Here is a 15,463-nt window from a genome sequence, read left to right as displayed (position 1 = left end):
CTCCCTCCACTAGCAAGTGCAAGACCACTTCTGCAGCAGGCATGGCTGCGTGATCTGCCAAGTCAAGCCCATCGTAAGCCTGACCCTATCTACCTGGACGTGGTATGAGATGTCACAAGTTGAGGGCTCAATCTCCAAGACACTGTCACTCTGGAGATTCCAAGTATTTTAGGTTAGTGGGAACAAACAGCAATGGCACCATTGCATTATTGTCTCATGGACGAAAGCACCTCTAAAATCGTCTTAATTTAAAACCAGGAAATTAGAGCAAGTGGCATTGATATGTGATGAACTGACCTTGTCTTCGGGGGGTAACCCCACCTTATTCCAGGGGTGAACCATCTCTATACTGCCAGGGATGACAGCCGCTCCACAATGGCATGGACTTTCCTGTCAGGGCTAGCTTCCTGTCAGGGCTAGAACCGTAGTCCTCAGATCTCAGCCAACTGAGTCACTAGGATTATAAGCAAGCCTGAGCCACGGGCACCCAGCTCTTTTGACTTCTTTAGTGACAAGAGGCATGATATGGTCTCAGCCAAGATCTGTGTGGACCAGGAAGTGTAGTTAAGTGGACAGTGCATGGTCCTTACCAACTCTGTAAGAGAATACACACTGTGCTTGTCTGTTGTTGGCTATAGGATGAGGGTGTGCAAGATGTTCTCCTGCTTATATGTTTAAAATGAACCTAGCAAGACCATCTCGGGCACAGTCATTGTCACCGTTGAGGACATCAATGACAACTTCCCCACACTGGTGGAGCCCGTGCAGAGTGTGTGTGTGGACGCGGCCCAGGTGAACGTGACAGCGCTGCAGTGGGATGTCTTCTCCAACAGTGTGCCCTTCAGTTTCTCTATCGCTGACATTCCAACTGGAACCACCGAAAAATGGAAAATAATCCACCAGGAAAGGAAGCAGAGCTAACTATTGAGATACATTATACACATAGCTGCAAGCTTTTCTTCTGTAGCTGTTGTTTTGTCTCCCATTTGTTTGTCCAATATCACTTGTGAAAGGCATTTATAAAATGAGGTTCACTGTAGACATTGTTCCTTATAATGTCTTTGGGAAAAAACATTGTCTGAAAAAATCTAAATGGCAGCAGGGCCAGGCACTGTAATCTTAGTTCCTCCAGAGGCTGAAATCTAAGAATCACAATTCAAAGCAAGCAGAGGCAGGCAAACCTAAGAGACTCAAATTAACCACCAAAAATAACAGAAATAGAGCTGTTTTTTAAGTGATAGAGCACCAGTCTTGAGTGAAAAAGCTAAGGGAAAACACCAAACCTCTGAATTCAGTCTGCAGAACACACACACGTACACACATACACACAGTAGGAATTTGTTTTTCACAAAGCTGTGGAAATAATTTTGTCTTTTTATCTAGGCAGTCGAAGCGTTCCTAAGTACAACAATCACAGTAGGTATTTCCTAAATTATTAAGTATGCCAACAATGAAACAATAATTTCACTTAAATAACATTTATTAGTATTACTCTCTCCCGGCACTCTGTATTCACTATCATACATCCTTACTTTATAGATTATTTCTTAATTACAATTACTAAAGTTTGACTCTGCAAAGCAATGATAGAGATTTTGTTTGTTTGTTTTTCAGTATGGGTTTCCTATGGGTCTAGGGCCATCCTCAGACTTTGGTCCTAATACCTATGCCTCCCATGTAGCCGTGATTACATGCTTAACCCACAATATCTAAGTTGCCTGTTGAGACAGGGTCTTGGTACCTTTTTGCCCAGCCTGGCCTTGACCTATATTCTCTTCATTCCAAAATTATACAAGGGAGCCACCATTCCTGGCCCAGGACAATCTTGAAAAGCCTGCTCAGAAGACTATTCCATTTTAAAAAATTAGGTTTGTTTTAGAAAAGCTTCAAATATTATTCCCAGGTTTTTCTGAATTTATGTCTGCTATGGAATTTCATATGTGACAAATAATTTAGGTGATTTCCAGAGGATCATTCAAAATGTTGCATCCAGTTTTTAAGTTAAATACCTTCAATATCTAAACTGACTTCATAAATTAGTATACTTGGTTTCTTTTTGAATACTCTAATTATCTGAATTAATAAGTAAATTCATCCTTTCATCGTTATGCTCTAAAATTTTAGTTCTGGTCTAAAACTGGGCCTATAAATACACTAAATCTAGACTTTTTCAACATTTTAATACTAAAATAACTCATGACTGCTCAGCCTGAAGCCACAGGTAGATCAGTAAAAAAAAAGTACATGAAACAAAATGTACATGAAGAGTATAAAGAAATTCTTAGAGGTAAATATACATACATATATGACATGAAGATGACCAGTGCCATCCCATAGTCTGAGGGCCCATGTGGAATGAAAGGACACAGCAAGCCGGTCTCCTTCCTCCCTTCTCCCTCCTCCTTTCTTCCCTCTCCCTCAATAAGCTCCCAAACCCCATTTCCTCTCTAAAGTGCAAGTTGTCAACTCACACATAACTTCCTGGCATGTTGTGTAAACCACACACATTTGGTGACACATTAATCATCATGACAATAAAGTGTCCAGAGCAGATCCTCTACTGTTTAACCTTTGTAGTCAATGTCACTAGACAGATTTCAGTGATCACACATTATTAATTACACAGAAAGTGAAGGAACAGTAGAGCTTCTTCTACCTGGAGCTCCTCATTGGCTTTCCTCCCTTCCTGTGTTGTCACTCAATGTTGTTCCCTTCTGCCTCCTCCCCTTTGCAGGTACCAGTATGCTGAGGCAACACACCCAGCAAGAGCTGGGGAGAAGTGAGATTCAGTTCCTGCTTTCAGACAACCAGGGCCACAGCTGTCCTGAGTAGCAGATCCTCCCCCTCATGGTGTACGAATGCCTGCAGGGCAGCAGCTCTGTGAAGCCCAGCACTATAGCCACTTTGACCAGGGCCCAGCAGCCATTGCACTCATGATTTTCGCCCTTTTGCTCTTGCTACACAAGTCTTCCAAGCCACTTTCTACCTTCTATTGTAATTTGAGAGCCCCATCATGATTTATGACTGTATAGACATTAATTAATTCACCTATTAACAGTAGTGAGGGTGGTGGGAGTATGGCCTAGTGGTCAAGCACTCGTCTCATATTCATAAAGCCTTGGGTTCGATTGATCAGCTCCACATATATAGAAAAAAAAAAAGCAGGAAGTGGCAGAGTGCTTGCCTTGAGCAAAAAGAAGCCTGGGACACAGCTCAGGCCCTGAGTTCCCAGGACTGGCAAAAACCAAACCAAACCAAAACAAAACAAAACAAAAAACAGTACTGGGGTTTGAACTGAGGACCTTGTATTTGGTAGGCAGGTAATCTACCATCTGCGACTTTTAGTCTGGCATTTTTTGAGATAGGGTCTCACGTATTGTCCAGACTACCCTGGACTCCCATCATTTGGCTTATGCTTCCTATATGCCTGGGATTACACAGCACCCAGCCTTTTGGGGTTGAGATGGGGGTCGTATACTTTTCAATTGGGCAATCCAGGATGTAGAAGCCACCACACCCACTCATTAATTTCTTATTTGTGTGGGGTATGTGTGTGTGTGGGGGGGGGGTTATGTGTATATGTGGTTTCGAGAGCTTTTAATGGAATTTTAGGAACTAGTTTTTCAATAATTCATGGGTTACTTAAGACCTCAGAGAGTCATGCCCTCATAACAAAATTCTGCTCTAACAAATGGTCTTACAATAATTCCTTTGTTGTAGAATATTGAAATGCATACAATGTGTGGAGAATTGCGATGTCAGGAAGGAAAACCTGGGAGAAAAATTGGTAGAGATGACACTGTTCAAAAAGAAATGTAATCATTGCCTGATTTATGTAAGTGTAACCTCTCTGTACATCACCTTTACAATAACAATAAATCTAAGAAATGTTTCGAGTCTTTCTACAACATAAAAAAGAAATACATTGAATTTTTCTACTGTTAAATCTTTCAAAACGGGGGACAAGAAATTCACAAAACATTTTTTAGAATAGTGGCTAAAAATGAGATTCTGCTATGAGTAGAGCGGTACCTGGTACTTCTGGCACTACCCTTGTTGAACGGATCCCGCAGGGCGTGGAGAGAGTGGAGGCCCTGGGCCTCGTGGGGAGAGGCCCAAGCCTCGAGGCCCCTGCGTGCTGCCCACTCACGAGAACCTTCCACGTCATCAGTGGCTCCCGCGCGAGCCTTCAGTGAACGTTGCTCAATCGCGTTGCTTGCGACTCACCGAGTTGGCGGGAAAACGAACTCTCATCACCAAGGACTCTGATCACAGAGCGCCAACCACTGTGAACCATTGCCATGGGCGCCCAACTGGGCAAGACTGGCCTTTGCCTGCCTGCGGCCATCCCGGGCCACAAGGGGTCTAAGCGCCAAGCTCCTGCAGGCTGTGGACGACCCTCGGCCTCCAAGAGCATCCCTCTGCTCTCCTCCTGGCTCCCCATCTCTCTCCTGAGAGCCAGCAAGAGGGGATCGCGAGGCCCACTTGCCCCTTTCACCAGGCATCTTCTCTCCACTCCTCGAAGACGCTATCTGCTCCAGCAGGCCCGCCATTTCCTCCTAGGCCCGCTGGCTGCTGGGTGCTGGAAGACCCGTCAGATGAAGGCTCTCAGCAGGAGACTGTGCAGCGGGGTGACCCCGAGAATCCACCTCCGGAAGGGCACAGCTTTGCCTCCTCCTGGGCAGGAGCAGACCACTGGATCCTGCCCAAAGGCTCCGCCCTCCAGGAACGACCCAGATTCCAAGGCAGGGGAGCCACTGGCCAACGGCCTCCAAGACGAAACCACTAAGGTGGCTGGAGACAAGCAAGGGTCCGTCTGTGGTCCACAACACAAGAGACAGCACCCTGACAGTCCTGGGGCTGGAAAGCCACCGCTGAAGCTCCCAAGGTCCTCGCCAGTGCTGATGTCTCAGGCCCCCAAGGTAGGGTTCCCTACTTGGGGCTCCCATCAGTCCTTGGAGGAGAAACCGTGCCCCTCCTCTGGGAGGTCCCTGCCAAGCGGGGACATCGCTGGCAAGCCCGGCTCCAGCCTGGACGGCCTCTCTTGTGGATTTGGTTCCACGCTTGCCATGGCTGAGCTGTGCAAGAAGCCAGGGCCTGTGTCTTTCCCCTTGCTGGAAGAGAGGTTGTCCAAGAAAGTCAGGGAAGACTTGCTGCCTTGTCAGTCCAGGTCTTCAGCAGCTGAAGTGCCCCTTGACACCGAGGTACCACCAGACACACAGGGGGAGGCCTGTGACAAAGTCCACAGCTGCCCTGCCACCACACCATGCCCCAAACGTAGGGTGCAGTTTCAGATCCACCACAGCCAGTCTTCCTGTGCAACCTCTGCTGAGGCTTATGTGCCGGCCAGGCCGGAGCCCACTGTTCCAGTTCCAACTGAAGGCCACGGACAAAGCTTCCTGCCACCTAGGGCCACACATACCACAATGGCTACCTCCAGCTGCACCCAGTCTACAGCCACTGAGCCTGGCATGGGCAGCATAGGGTCCCCAAACTCAGGGCCACTATCTGGCGTTTCCACACAGCCAGCTGCTCCAGGCATCAAGAAGCAGGGATTTTGTGCACTGGACACTGCCAGCTCCCCTAGGGCTTCTGTCACCTCAGCCACAGACCCAGACACAAATCCTCCTCAGAGCAAGGCCATTCCCACCTATGTTAAAGCTCCAAGGGGCATTGTAGGGGCTCCCGTGGCCTTTGCTGGTAGCTCCCTTGTGAGCATGGATGGCAAGAGCCCTCTGTCCAAGATCCAGGCTTCGCCCAGTTCGGTTGCAGCCACCTGCTCTAGTTCCCCTGGCTTCCCCAGCTCTCGCAGCCCCTCGCCTGCCTCGGCCACCAAAGAGGCCAGCTTAAGCTTCCACCACACAGCAAGGCCTGCCTACAAATTTCCCTCTGCCTCACGCACCATGCCGACTTTGCGTGTCCCCCCAAGAGTCCGCACCAAGCTGGCCTTTGAGGACAAGAAGCCAGTCCTTGCTGCTCGCCTTGGCTCCTCCTTGATGCTAGGAAAAGCTCAGGCCACACACACCCATGCAGAGCTTGGGCCAGCCACAGCAACAGGCCAGAGGGCTCTGGCCTACTTTACACAGGCCACTTTGAGCTGTCAGGGGGGCCCATCCTCCACCTTTGTGGCCCCTGCCAGCAAGCAGCCCTCCCTCGGCCGCCTCCTCAACACGGGCTGTGGGACCACCTCTCAGGCCAAGGACACCAGCACTGTGGGCTCCAGGCTTGCCAGCTTCTCTCAGGCCCCTTTGCTCTCAGGTTGCTGGGAGGCCTCAGCTGGCACCCGAGGCTTTGGATTCAGTGTGGCTGCCCCAGGCACCAGCTCCTCTTCTGGAGCATTCAGTGTCCCAGTCTCCATACCATTTACCTATGGTTGCCAGCAGACTCTCTGTTGGAGCTTCTGCAAACCCACCCAAGGCTTCAGGAGATTTGGGCCTTCGGGGTTCGCAGCCCCGTGTCTTGCCATTGGTGTGGCTCCACGGGGACGGGAGGCCCAATGGCAGTACACTAGCAAAAAGTAATCCCCACACTCTCCCATTCCCTTCTCCCAAACAAACATCCCTCGTCTGAATCTGACCCCAAAACCTACCAGGAAGATCCTCGCACACTCTGGAGCTGCACAAAGCAAACCGAACCTGGACCTCTGGCTTCAGCCGGCTGAGATAGAGTTAGCAGCCTGTGCCAGTCACTTCTGGTTGAAGTGGGCACCTCGAGAACTCACAGATCTCAGGACAGAAGCCGATTCCCTGCATCATCAGAAATCCAGGTGAGGCAGGAGAATTACAGCAGCAACAGTCCATGTAGTTCATTTGCTCTCCTATGTTTTTGTGTAGTACAGAATATGGTGAGTGGCTCCTCCCATCGTCTCTGGAGCTATACGGTGGGGAAGCTCTGCTGGAGCTTAGGTTTATGATGTGCATATTTCATGGGTTAGGACAAAAGAAGTATTCCTAAATTTACTTGCTCACAATTATTTCAAGAAGTGAGTGTCTCTGTATCGTCAATCTAAGCGATCAATTCATGACACTTTGGGAATGTGAAGGCAGCACTGAGCCCTGGTGATTGCTGTTTTCCTAACATACTGTCTCTAACAAAGCATGTTGGGGTGATCGGTCCCCAGAGGTGTGTTTCTTCTCAAATGCCATGATGACTTACTTTCCATAGTCTTGGTAGACCTTAGCGTGAGTCTCACGATAAAGACTGGGAAATGACTATTTACTTTGATTTTTTGAGTTAAATGAACCCACGTGAACTTGGTCAGTTCTTTCATTTTTGAAGCTTACTTTTTTGGGAGTCTAGTGAGGTCCTTGGACTGCTCTGACATTGTGCTTGGGGTGAATTCATTCTTCATGCTCTTTTGTGCCTATGTGAAGCTCAGGCTGAAGTGGACATGTCGCTTCTCATTTGATCTTAACCGTGAAAGCTAAAGATTTTATTCTGTACTGAAAAACTGCAACACAATCTCACTTATTCTTAAATATTGTGAAACTGGGAATCTGTTGCAATATTGCAGATTTATAAAAAGATCAGTTTTGGATACATTCTGGTAATAAAAGCATTATAGTACCAAAATAAAAATAAAAAAGAAAAGAAAAGAAGTGGTGTTCTTCCTCTGCCTCTTTAAGGATCCCCTGTATTCTGTCTTCCTGAATTATCCTCAAAGGTCCCGTCTTGTGTCTTTCCACTCACTACTAATGACCCTGAATCTTGCTTTATCCTGATAGGTGCTGCTCCACTTTCTCCTGCACAGCATTCGGAGTGTTCATCTCCAGCCTTCTCTGCCATTTCAAATTGGTGACTCAAGACCTCCTGACAAAACCAGGGAAAGACCCTCCATGAAGGACAGGGGCTTCAGAAGCAGGCAGAATCCCATGGGCTGCTTCCTATTGCTCCTCTTTACACAGCCCCCTGCTCCTTTCAAAGCAAACCTGCTTCTCCGGGTTTGGATAGTCCAAGCCTGGTCCTGCGGCACTGTGTGATGCTCCAATGTGCGGCTCTTGTGCAGAGGACCTGAATGGTATGTGGAGTCTTATTGGCAAAGACAGATTGAACTGTTTCCAGACACCTAGGCCTGGGTCATTGAGGAGCACAGTAGGGCCAGGTGAAAGCCACAATGCTGGCTCCTGCACATTAGTATGATATTTTAACATTTATGGGCTGGTATCCCAGATGTGATGTCTCTGATAAAGCATAGGCCTCCTCAGTCCCTAACCTGCTTACCAAAACCAACTATAGGTGAGCACCCTCAGTGTGCATCAGGAGACCTGGACTGACCACCTATGGAAGTCAGACCTTAGGTTTCATGTCTCCTTCCCTCTCTAGATAGAAGATATTTCTTAGGACAATCTTTTGGATTTAGAGTATTTTCAAAGTTTTCATATCATTCTATAATTGGAAGTAACTTTCTTGGGTTGAAAATCAGACCTTACTAGATGTCACATGCTCTTGTACTCAACTCCAGATATTTGTTACATTCTTTGCATTGACGATATTTTATCATTTACAGCCATTTTTGTAGGTATTATATGTTAAAAATTTCTGTTGTACTCTTGCCTTCCATTTCTTCTCAACTCAACATATTTATGATGATATGGTTTGGAACTACCAGTATTTTAAATCTTTACATACAGGTCTCTGGTTTATAAGTAAATCATTTTTGTTTGAAATTGTTCTTTAGTTTCCTTAGCTCCATCCTTTGTAACTCTACTAATTTGTTATAATAATCTTCTGCATGGAGAGCACCTTAAACGGTTGCTTACTATTCTGTAGAATTCCTTCGTCTTGGAAGCTAGATTTTATACTTCACATCTCCTTCTGCACTCTAGATAATTTCTTACAAGATTTTTTAAAATGACAATATTTTAAAGGTTTACACATTCTTCTTACAGAGTCATTCTTTTGGTTGTTGGAAGTCAGATGGATTCCACGCATAAAAGGAATTCTGAGGTCTTGAGATCTGTCCATCCTGAAGAACATGGGCACCACGAGAAGGCGAAGGAGATTACAAGACAGAAGATGCTGGATAACTTTATTTCAGCCATCACCCAGGTAGGGCTAGAGAGCTAACATGCATCTGCACATAGTGGTCACTTGCACTTCTGACTTTCTGTGTAGTGCAGAATTCGATTACGGGGGCCTTTACATTTTCTAAGAAGCTGGAAATTAGGGAAGCTTTGCTGGGCCGTGAGTCTGATGAGCATTTCATGTTGTGGGACAAGTCAAGCATTTCTAAGCTTTATCTGCTGATTGACTTGAAGAAGTGGTTCTCTTCGTCTCTCTTATTCAGTGATAAAATACTCATGTATTTTGCTGCTTTGTGATCATCGATTTCCTGTTGCCTTTCCCCCTCGCAATGACAATGAATCTTGCTTTTTCCCAGTAGGTGCAGTTCCTCCTGAATTTCCTCCTGCACAGTAGTCAAGTGTTCATCTGCACTCCTCTGTACCAGTTCAGAACCTATAGGTTACTTGATGACTCAGGACATCCAGACAGTACTAGGGAGAGACATTTTCTCAAGGACAGAAGACCTTCAGGCAGGTTGAGATGAGCTGCTTCCAGTTGCTCCTCTTTACTCAAGCACCTGCTGCTGTCCAGACAACATCTGTCTCTCTCGGTTTTCATTGTGCTAGCCGTGTCCCGAGGCACTGGGTGATACTCACATGGGCTGGCCCTTTTCAGATTGACTGAAAGGTATGTGTGGAGACCTGTTGGCGGTGCCATGTGGAACGATCCCCAGTGCCTTATGCTTGGCTCATTGAATGTGGAAAGAGGTGCCATATGAAGGCCACAATATTGGCTATAAATTTTGGAGTGCTGCTTTGACTTATATGCTCTGGTAACCATGCTATGGTGTTCCTGAGAAAGCAATGCTCTTCCCCTCCCCCCTCCACCCTCCCCCACTACCTGCTTAGCCAACCCAGCTATAGTTGAGCCCACTCAATATATTAGGAAACCTGTACTGGCCTCATTTAGAAGTGAGACCTGAGTAGATTTCCATTGCAATATTCTCTTGTATTTACAATATTTTCAAAATTTGTCTACCATCCTATAATTACAAGTATCCATTTGTGTTGGATATCAGACAAAATAAGATTGCTCAATCCCTCATTCTAAACCCTTGATATTTGTTACCTTTTTTTTTGTATTGGCAATAACTCACTATTTCCATACTGTTCTGTAGTAAATATTTTGTTGGAAAATAAAATTTGCATTATACATTGCCTTCAGTATTAACTCTGGAATTTTGTTACAAAAATCTTTTACACTGACAGTATTTTAAATGTTTGCCTACTCTTTCAAACATTTAAGTCCTTCATGTTGGATGTCAGACTTTAGAGTTCACATAATCTTTGTTCCGAGCTCTATCTGTTTGTTATAACAATTTTTCACATTGGAATTATTTTCAAATATGAGTACCCTGCGCTTCCCTGCCCACACAGTCTAGGCCGCTGCCACTCCCCTTCATCAACTTCATGAAATTTGCTCTTTTCTAGAAGGTAGATAGCAATATAGTCAGAAAGTGTCCCTTCCCTACCTTCTTACCTCTCGGCCGGGGCACACTCTATCCCAGGGGATGATATATACATACATAGCACTGTGACCATCTTTTAGAGTAGGACTAGGCACCCAGGGTGAGGTTCAGAGACATCTTGTCTAACGCCTCTGGTGATATGAGATTGAGGCTTCAGGGGAAAAGGCCTCCCTTGGACCATGGGTCGCTTATGTCATGCAAACCTGGCATAAATTTCTCCCCACAATACACCCTTGAGGGATTTGTGGCCCAGGCTAAGCTGCCTGCAGCTTAGTGGCCAGGCAACTCTGGTTATCACCAGGTAAGATGGGGGCAGTGAATAGCTCACAGGATGGCCTGCAGGCTCTCAGGAGTGCTAGAGCTCAGGACTCACAGGAGTCTTTCTCCTCGAGTCTCAGGCCTCCACCTTTGCTCTGGCTACTCACATCCAAGGGGTCCTGATTGGCAGAATTAATCACCATTAGGTATGTTAGGAATGTTTCCAGGTAGGGAACCATGACCTTGCATATAACTTGTAGGATTGGGTAGCTGATGAGCAAGGCCCAGGGCCTTGAGAGGAAACTCTGCCTCTATGCACGTGGGATGGCGACTTTGCCTGGGCACCTTCAATCATCCCACTATTATACGGGGCAGAGCTTGATAGGGTTGCTGCTGGAGACATCAGGAAAGATATTCAATGAGTTTGGCAACCCCTTTTAAAAATTTTTTGGTCAGCTCTAGAGATAGAACTCAGGGTTCCGGTGGGGTTCCTTACCTTTTCCCTCAAGGCCTGTGCTTTAACACCTTGCCGACAGCACCACTCCCAGCTTTTATAATATATTGAAGATAAGACTCTCAAAGATTTGTCTGCCTAGATGGGGTTCTAACACTGACCCTCAGATCTCAGGCTTCTCATTAATTAGGATTACATTTATGAGTTACTGCCCGCCCCAGGACATGCAAATGTTTAAGGAACCTGGCTGTCCACAGCTCCAGCTGTGGTCCAAGCCTGGGTCCTGCCTGACCATCACAGCATGGCCCTGTCACTACCCTTGTTCTCACCCTGGCCAGGAATGTACTAGCGTTGAGCAGCTGAAGTAGCTACCGATGAACTGCATCTATGACAATATAGTAGCAGAAGGGGGTTTTGGGGCCTGGGTCAGTGTACAGAGAAGGCTCAGCTGGGATGCCAGGTGCATTGCGAGGCACTGGGGCAGTGAGAGTAAGCTGTCACAAGGATGGGGTCCTGAGGTCTGTACCTGGCTCATTGTGATACTACGTAGGGCCTGCTGGGGGGGGGGGGGGCAAAAGACTCTGAATTTCAGGGAGACCCTAGGAGCGACTTAAACACGCCACGTTTTCATCTCATATCCAACCATGGACTTAGCTACAACCTGTCAGGTAAAGAGTAAAAGCCTCCACACCAAGAAACGCTTAGGGATGGCTAACGTGCAGAAGTACCTGTGTCATGGTGGGCAGAAGCCAGGGAAGATACTAAGCTGAGATTCAGGAGTCAGGAAGGCTGATGCTGAGGCCTCCTTCCTGAGCAGCCCTGCTCACTGAAGGACCTCAATTCTCTGGGCCTAAGTTGCCTTCTCTTTCATATCTCTGTAACACTCACTAGAGGTATTCAAGAGCCGACGTGAGGCAGACACATCAATAATATTTTTTAAAAAAAGGGAACAGGAGGTAAGTCTAAATAGCCGAAAAGGGAAGAATGAAGGCAAATGATGAGACAGAGTCTTTTAGGTTATACAATTGTTTAAAAGTACAAATCATGAAACTGATGATTAAGTTATGTTACAGAAAAAGTACATGAAATTATTATAAAGGGAATGCATGAAGTTGTATGATGGCAGAGACTATGTAGACCTCTGACACCAAACTTTTACTGTTCTGGCTATGTTACTGTAGGTTTAATATATTTACTGTCATTCCCACCATAAGCAGGAAACAAAAACTACATTGAAAAGTACAAAAAGCAGTAATTGTGATGTTTTACTACATAAGTCCTCCACTGAAATGCCATACCCCATGCTCACTGTGAACTTCTTCCCCCAACAGTCCAGAGCCTCTCCTTTCTCCCAGATATTCTCAGTCCTTTCCCTTTCTTTAGTTCTGTATATGATTCAGCATCCTGCCTGTCTTTCAGGTGTGTGTGTGTGTGTTGGGTGTGTGTGTGTGTATACACATGCACATGCACACTAACACGCATGCGTGCTACTTCTGGGTCTTGAACTCTGGCCCTGGGTTCTGTGCTTGAGTTTTGCACTCAAGGCTAGCATTCTGCAACCCGAGCCAAAGCCCCACTTCTGGCTTCAAACCACAGTCCTCAGAACTCAGCCTCCTCAGTAGCTAGGGACAGGACTGAGTCACTGAGTCAGCCTCTGTCTTCCAGATTTATACTTTCCCAGTGCCTTTCTGCAGGCTTTTTCCTTGTCAATTTGTTGTCATTTCATACCATAAGCTTCAATCATCAAGTTTTCACCCCAGAGGAGACTTTCACAATGTTTTGTATTTATGCTGTAAAAATTGCTACCTCTAAAGGTTCGGTTCCAAACTAAAACAGAGGTTAAATACATTTTGCCAGGTACACTAAAAACTTTCCCTCTCCTCCATCTCAGTTTTCTTCTTCACTTTCTTGAAGTATTTCTTTTAAATTAATTTGCAATTGCTCTTCTTTTTCCCATTTGAGAGGCAAAACTTTGGCTAAGTTTCAGGGGTGCCTTTCTGAATGGCCTGAGGCCACATTTTTGAAATGCGAATGTCTGCATAGTACCCTGGCTCTCCTCAACTCTACTTCTAAGTAGTAAATATTTACCTTCTTAAGTACCCAGAGGATTGCTGTTTCTTTGAATAAAGAAAATTTTTAAACACAGTACTTGTCACTTTTAAGGAAAATGACTTGAACTGAAAGCATCACCTTCCACCTCACCCCCACCCAATAGGCACCTCTTAGAATTGTCTTGGCAGCAGATGCCTACACCATAATCTCCCCTCGTTCTGGATGAACAAGTAGTTTTGGAAAGGAGAGCTCTAGACCAAGGCCACCTCATATGTGTGGCTGAAGGAAACTTGGTTGCCCTTCCTAGGCTTTACTGCTCTGGAATAAATCCTCTTGGTTAGTGGAGTTTGCCCTTTCTGCTCTTTTTCTTTTCTTACAAAACCCAAGCTCACTTTAAGAACTGGAATCACTGGGATTGTGAGCTTCCAAAATGCTTCTCTGGAGACTCCTGGAACTCACCTAGCACACTGTGAAAAACTCAAGCCACACAAAAAGGGTGAGTGTACCTACTCCATCCAGCAAAGAGGCCCACTGAATCCACAGCACACAGCTGGCATAGCTGCGAACCAGAAGGAGCATTGAGCCATGCTGTCCCCGTGAATGCCCAGGTAAGTAAAGCTGCAACCACATCACAGGGCCCTGACAAGTGGCCCAGCAGAGAGTGGGGTGTGTGTAGAGTGAGGGGGTAAATGGACATCTTCCCTAAGCCTCTAAATTTTAGGATAATCCCCACCCCATCCCCACATTAAAGAAATGAGGCCAGGAGGCGTGATGCAATCACAAGAAAAGAATCTCCATTGATTCTATGGGGCAGTTGAATTCCTCTCCCCCAATCTGCTGCCTTATCTGCCCAGGAGCTTCCTTTTGCTTCCCTTTTCTTTTTCCCTTTTGTGGAGGTTTAGCAACCTTTTTCATTCTTTCTTTTTTTTTTTTTCTTGGCCAGTCCTGGGGCTTGCACTCAGGGCCTGAGCACTGTCCCTGGCTTCTTTTTGCTCAAGGCTAGCACTCTGCCACTTGAGCCACAGCACCACTTCTGGCCATTTTCTGTATATGTGGTGCTGGGGAATCAAACCCAGGGCCTCATGTATATGAGGCAGGCACTCTTGCCACTAGGCCATATCCCCAGCCCAGCAACCTTTTTCTTATGTTCTTTCTTTTTGTGCTTGAATTGGACTTGGACTTGAACTCAAGACTTGGGGGGGGGGTCCCCTTTGCTTCCTCACTCAAGGCTCAGTGGAGCCACACATCTCATTTTGGCCTTGAGGGATTCATTGGAGATAAGTCTCAAAGTCTTTTCTGTGGGGTGTGGCTTCAAACCAGGATCGTCAGATCTCAGCCTCCTGAAAAACCATAATTACAGGTGTGAGCCACTAGTGCCCAACTTCTCTAGAGGTGGGAAGCCAGATGTCTAAACCAAATGTACCACCATCCAAAGGGGAAAAGTCTGTCACTACTGCTCACACATGGACTCCTAGGAACTCAGGCTGAGATCTGAGGATCAAGCAAGCCCAGGCAGGAAAGTCCTGAGATTCTACTCTGAAATTAACCACCAAGGACCAGGAAGTGAGAGCTGTAGCTCACAGGTAAAGTGCTAGCCTAGACCAAGAAAGCTCATGGACACCACCCAAGCCCTGAGTTCAAGCCCCAGGACCTCCATCCTTTTTCCCCTCAAAGGAAAAGAAAAGAAAGGAAAAGACAAGAAAAGAAGCAGGATTTCTGGGAAGACAGCCAAAGAGCAGCAGAGGCCTAGCTAAGCTCCCTCTGACATCCCAGTTTGACTTGACTGCTCCAGAGAAACTGGTACTCCTAGGAACACAGGGCAAGGAAGTTAGAACAGTATAGGTATTCTGGCAAGAAAGGAAAAATCAACTTTGCTGGCCTGAAAACACAGCTTTGAGCTGACGGAAAGTGTCCCGCCACCCTGCTGGTACTAGTGCCGGCACAGCCCCTAGCAGTCCATACACCTAAAGCACACAGTGGCAACCAGGAAGAAATCCTCCAGATGGTGGCAGACACACACGGATCACAGGCTGAGCACGGAAGGGCCGAAATCGCAGAAAAAGCATGAGTACCCCAAGAAAGACATTGTCACTCGGTCCACAGCAGCATCTGGAAGGTAGCCCTTCCCTCATGGCCAGATCAAAGTGCCATCTCAGACTCTGGCACTG

This window comes from Perognathus longimembris, chromosome 15, assembly GCF_023159225.1.
Source record: "Perognathus longimembris pacificus isolate PPM17 chromosome 15, ASM2315922v1, whole genome shotgun sequence".
NCBI lineage: Eukaryota > Metazoa > Chordata > Mammalia > Rodentia > Heteromyidae > Perognathus > Perognathus longimembris.
Note: the sequence above shows the minus strand (reverse complement) of the source record.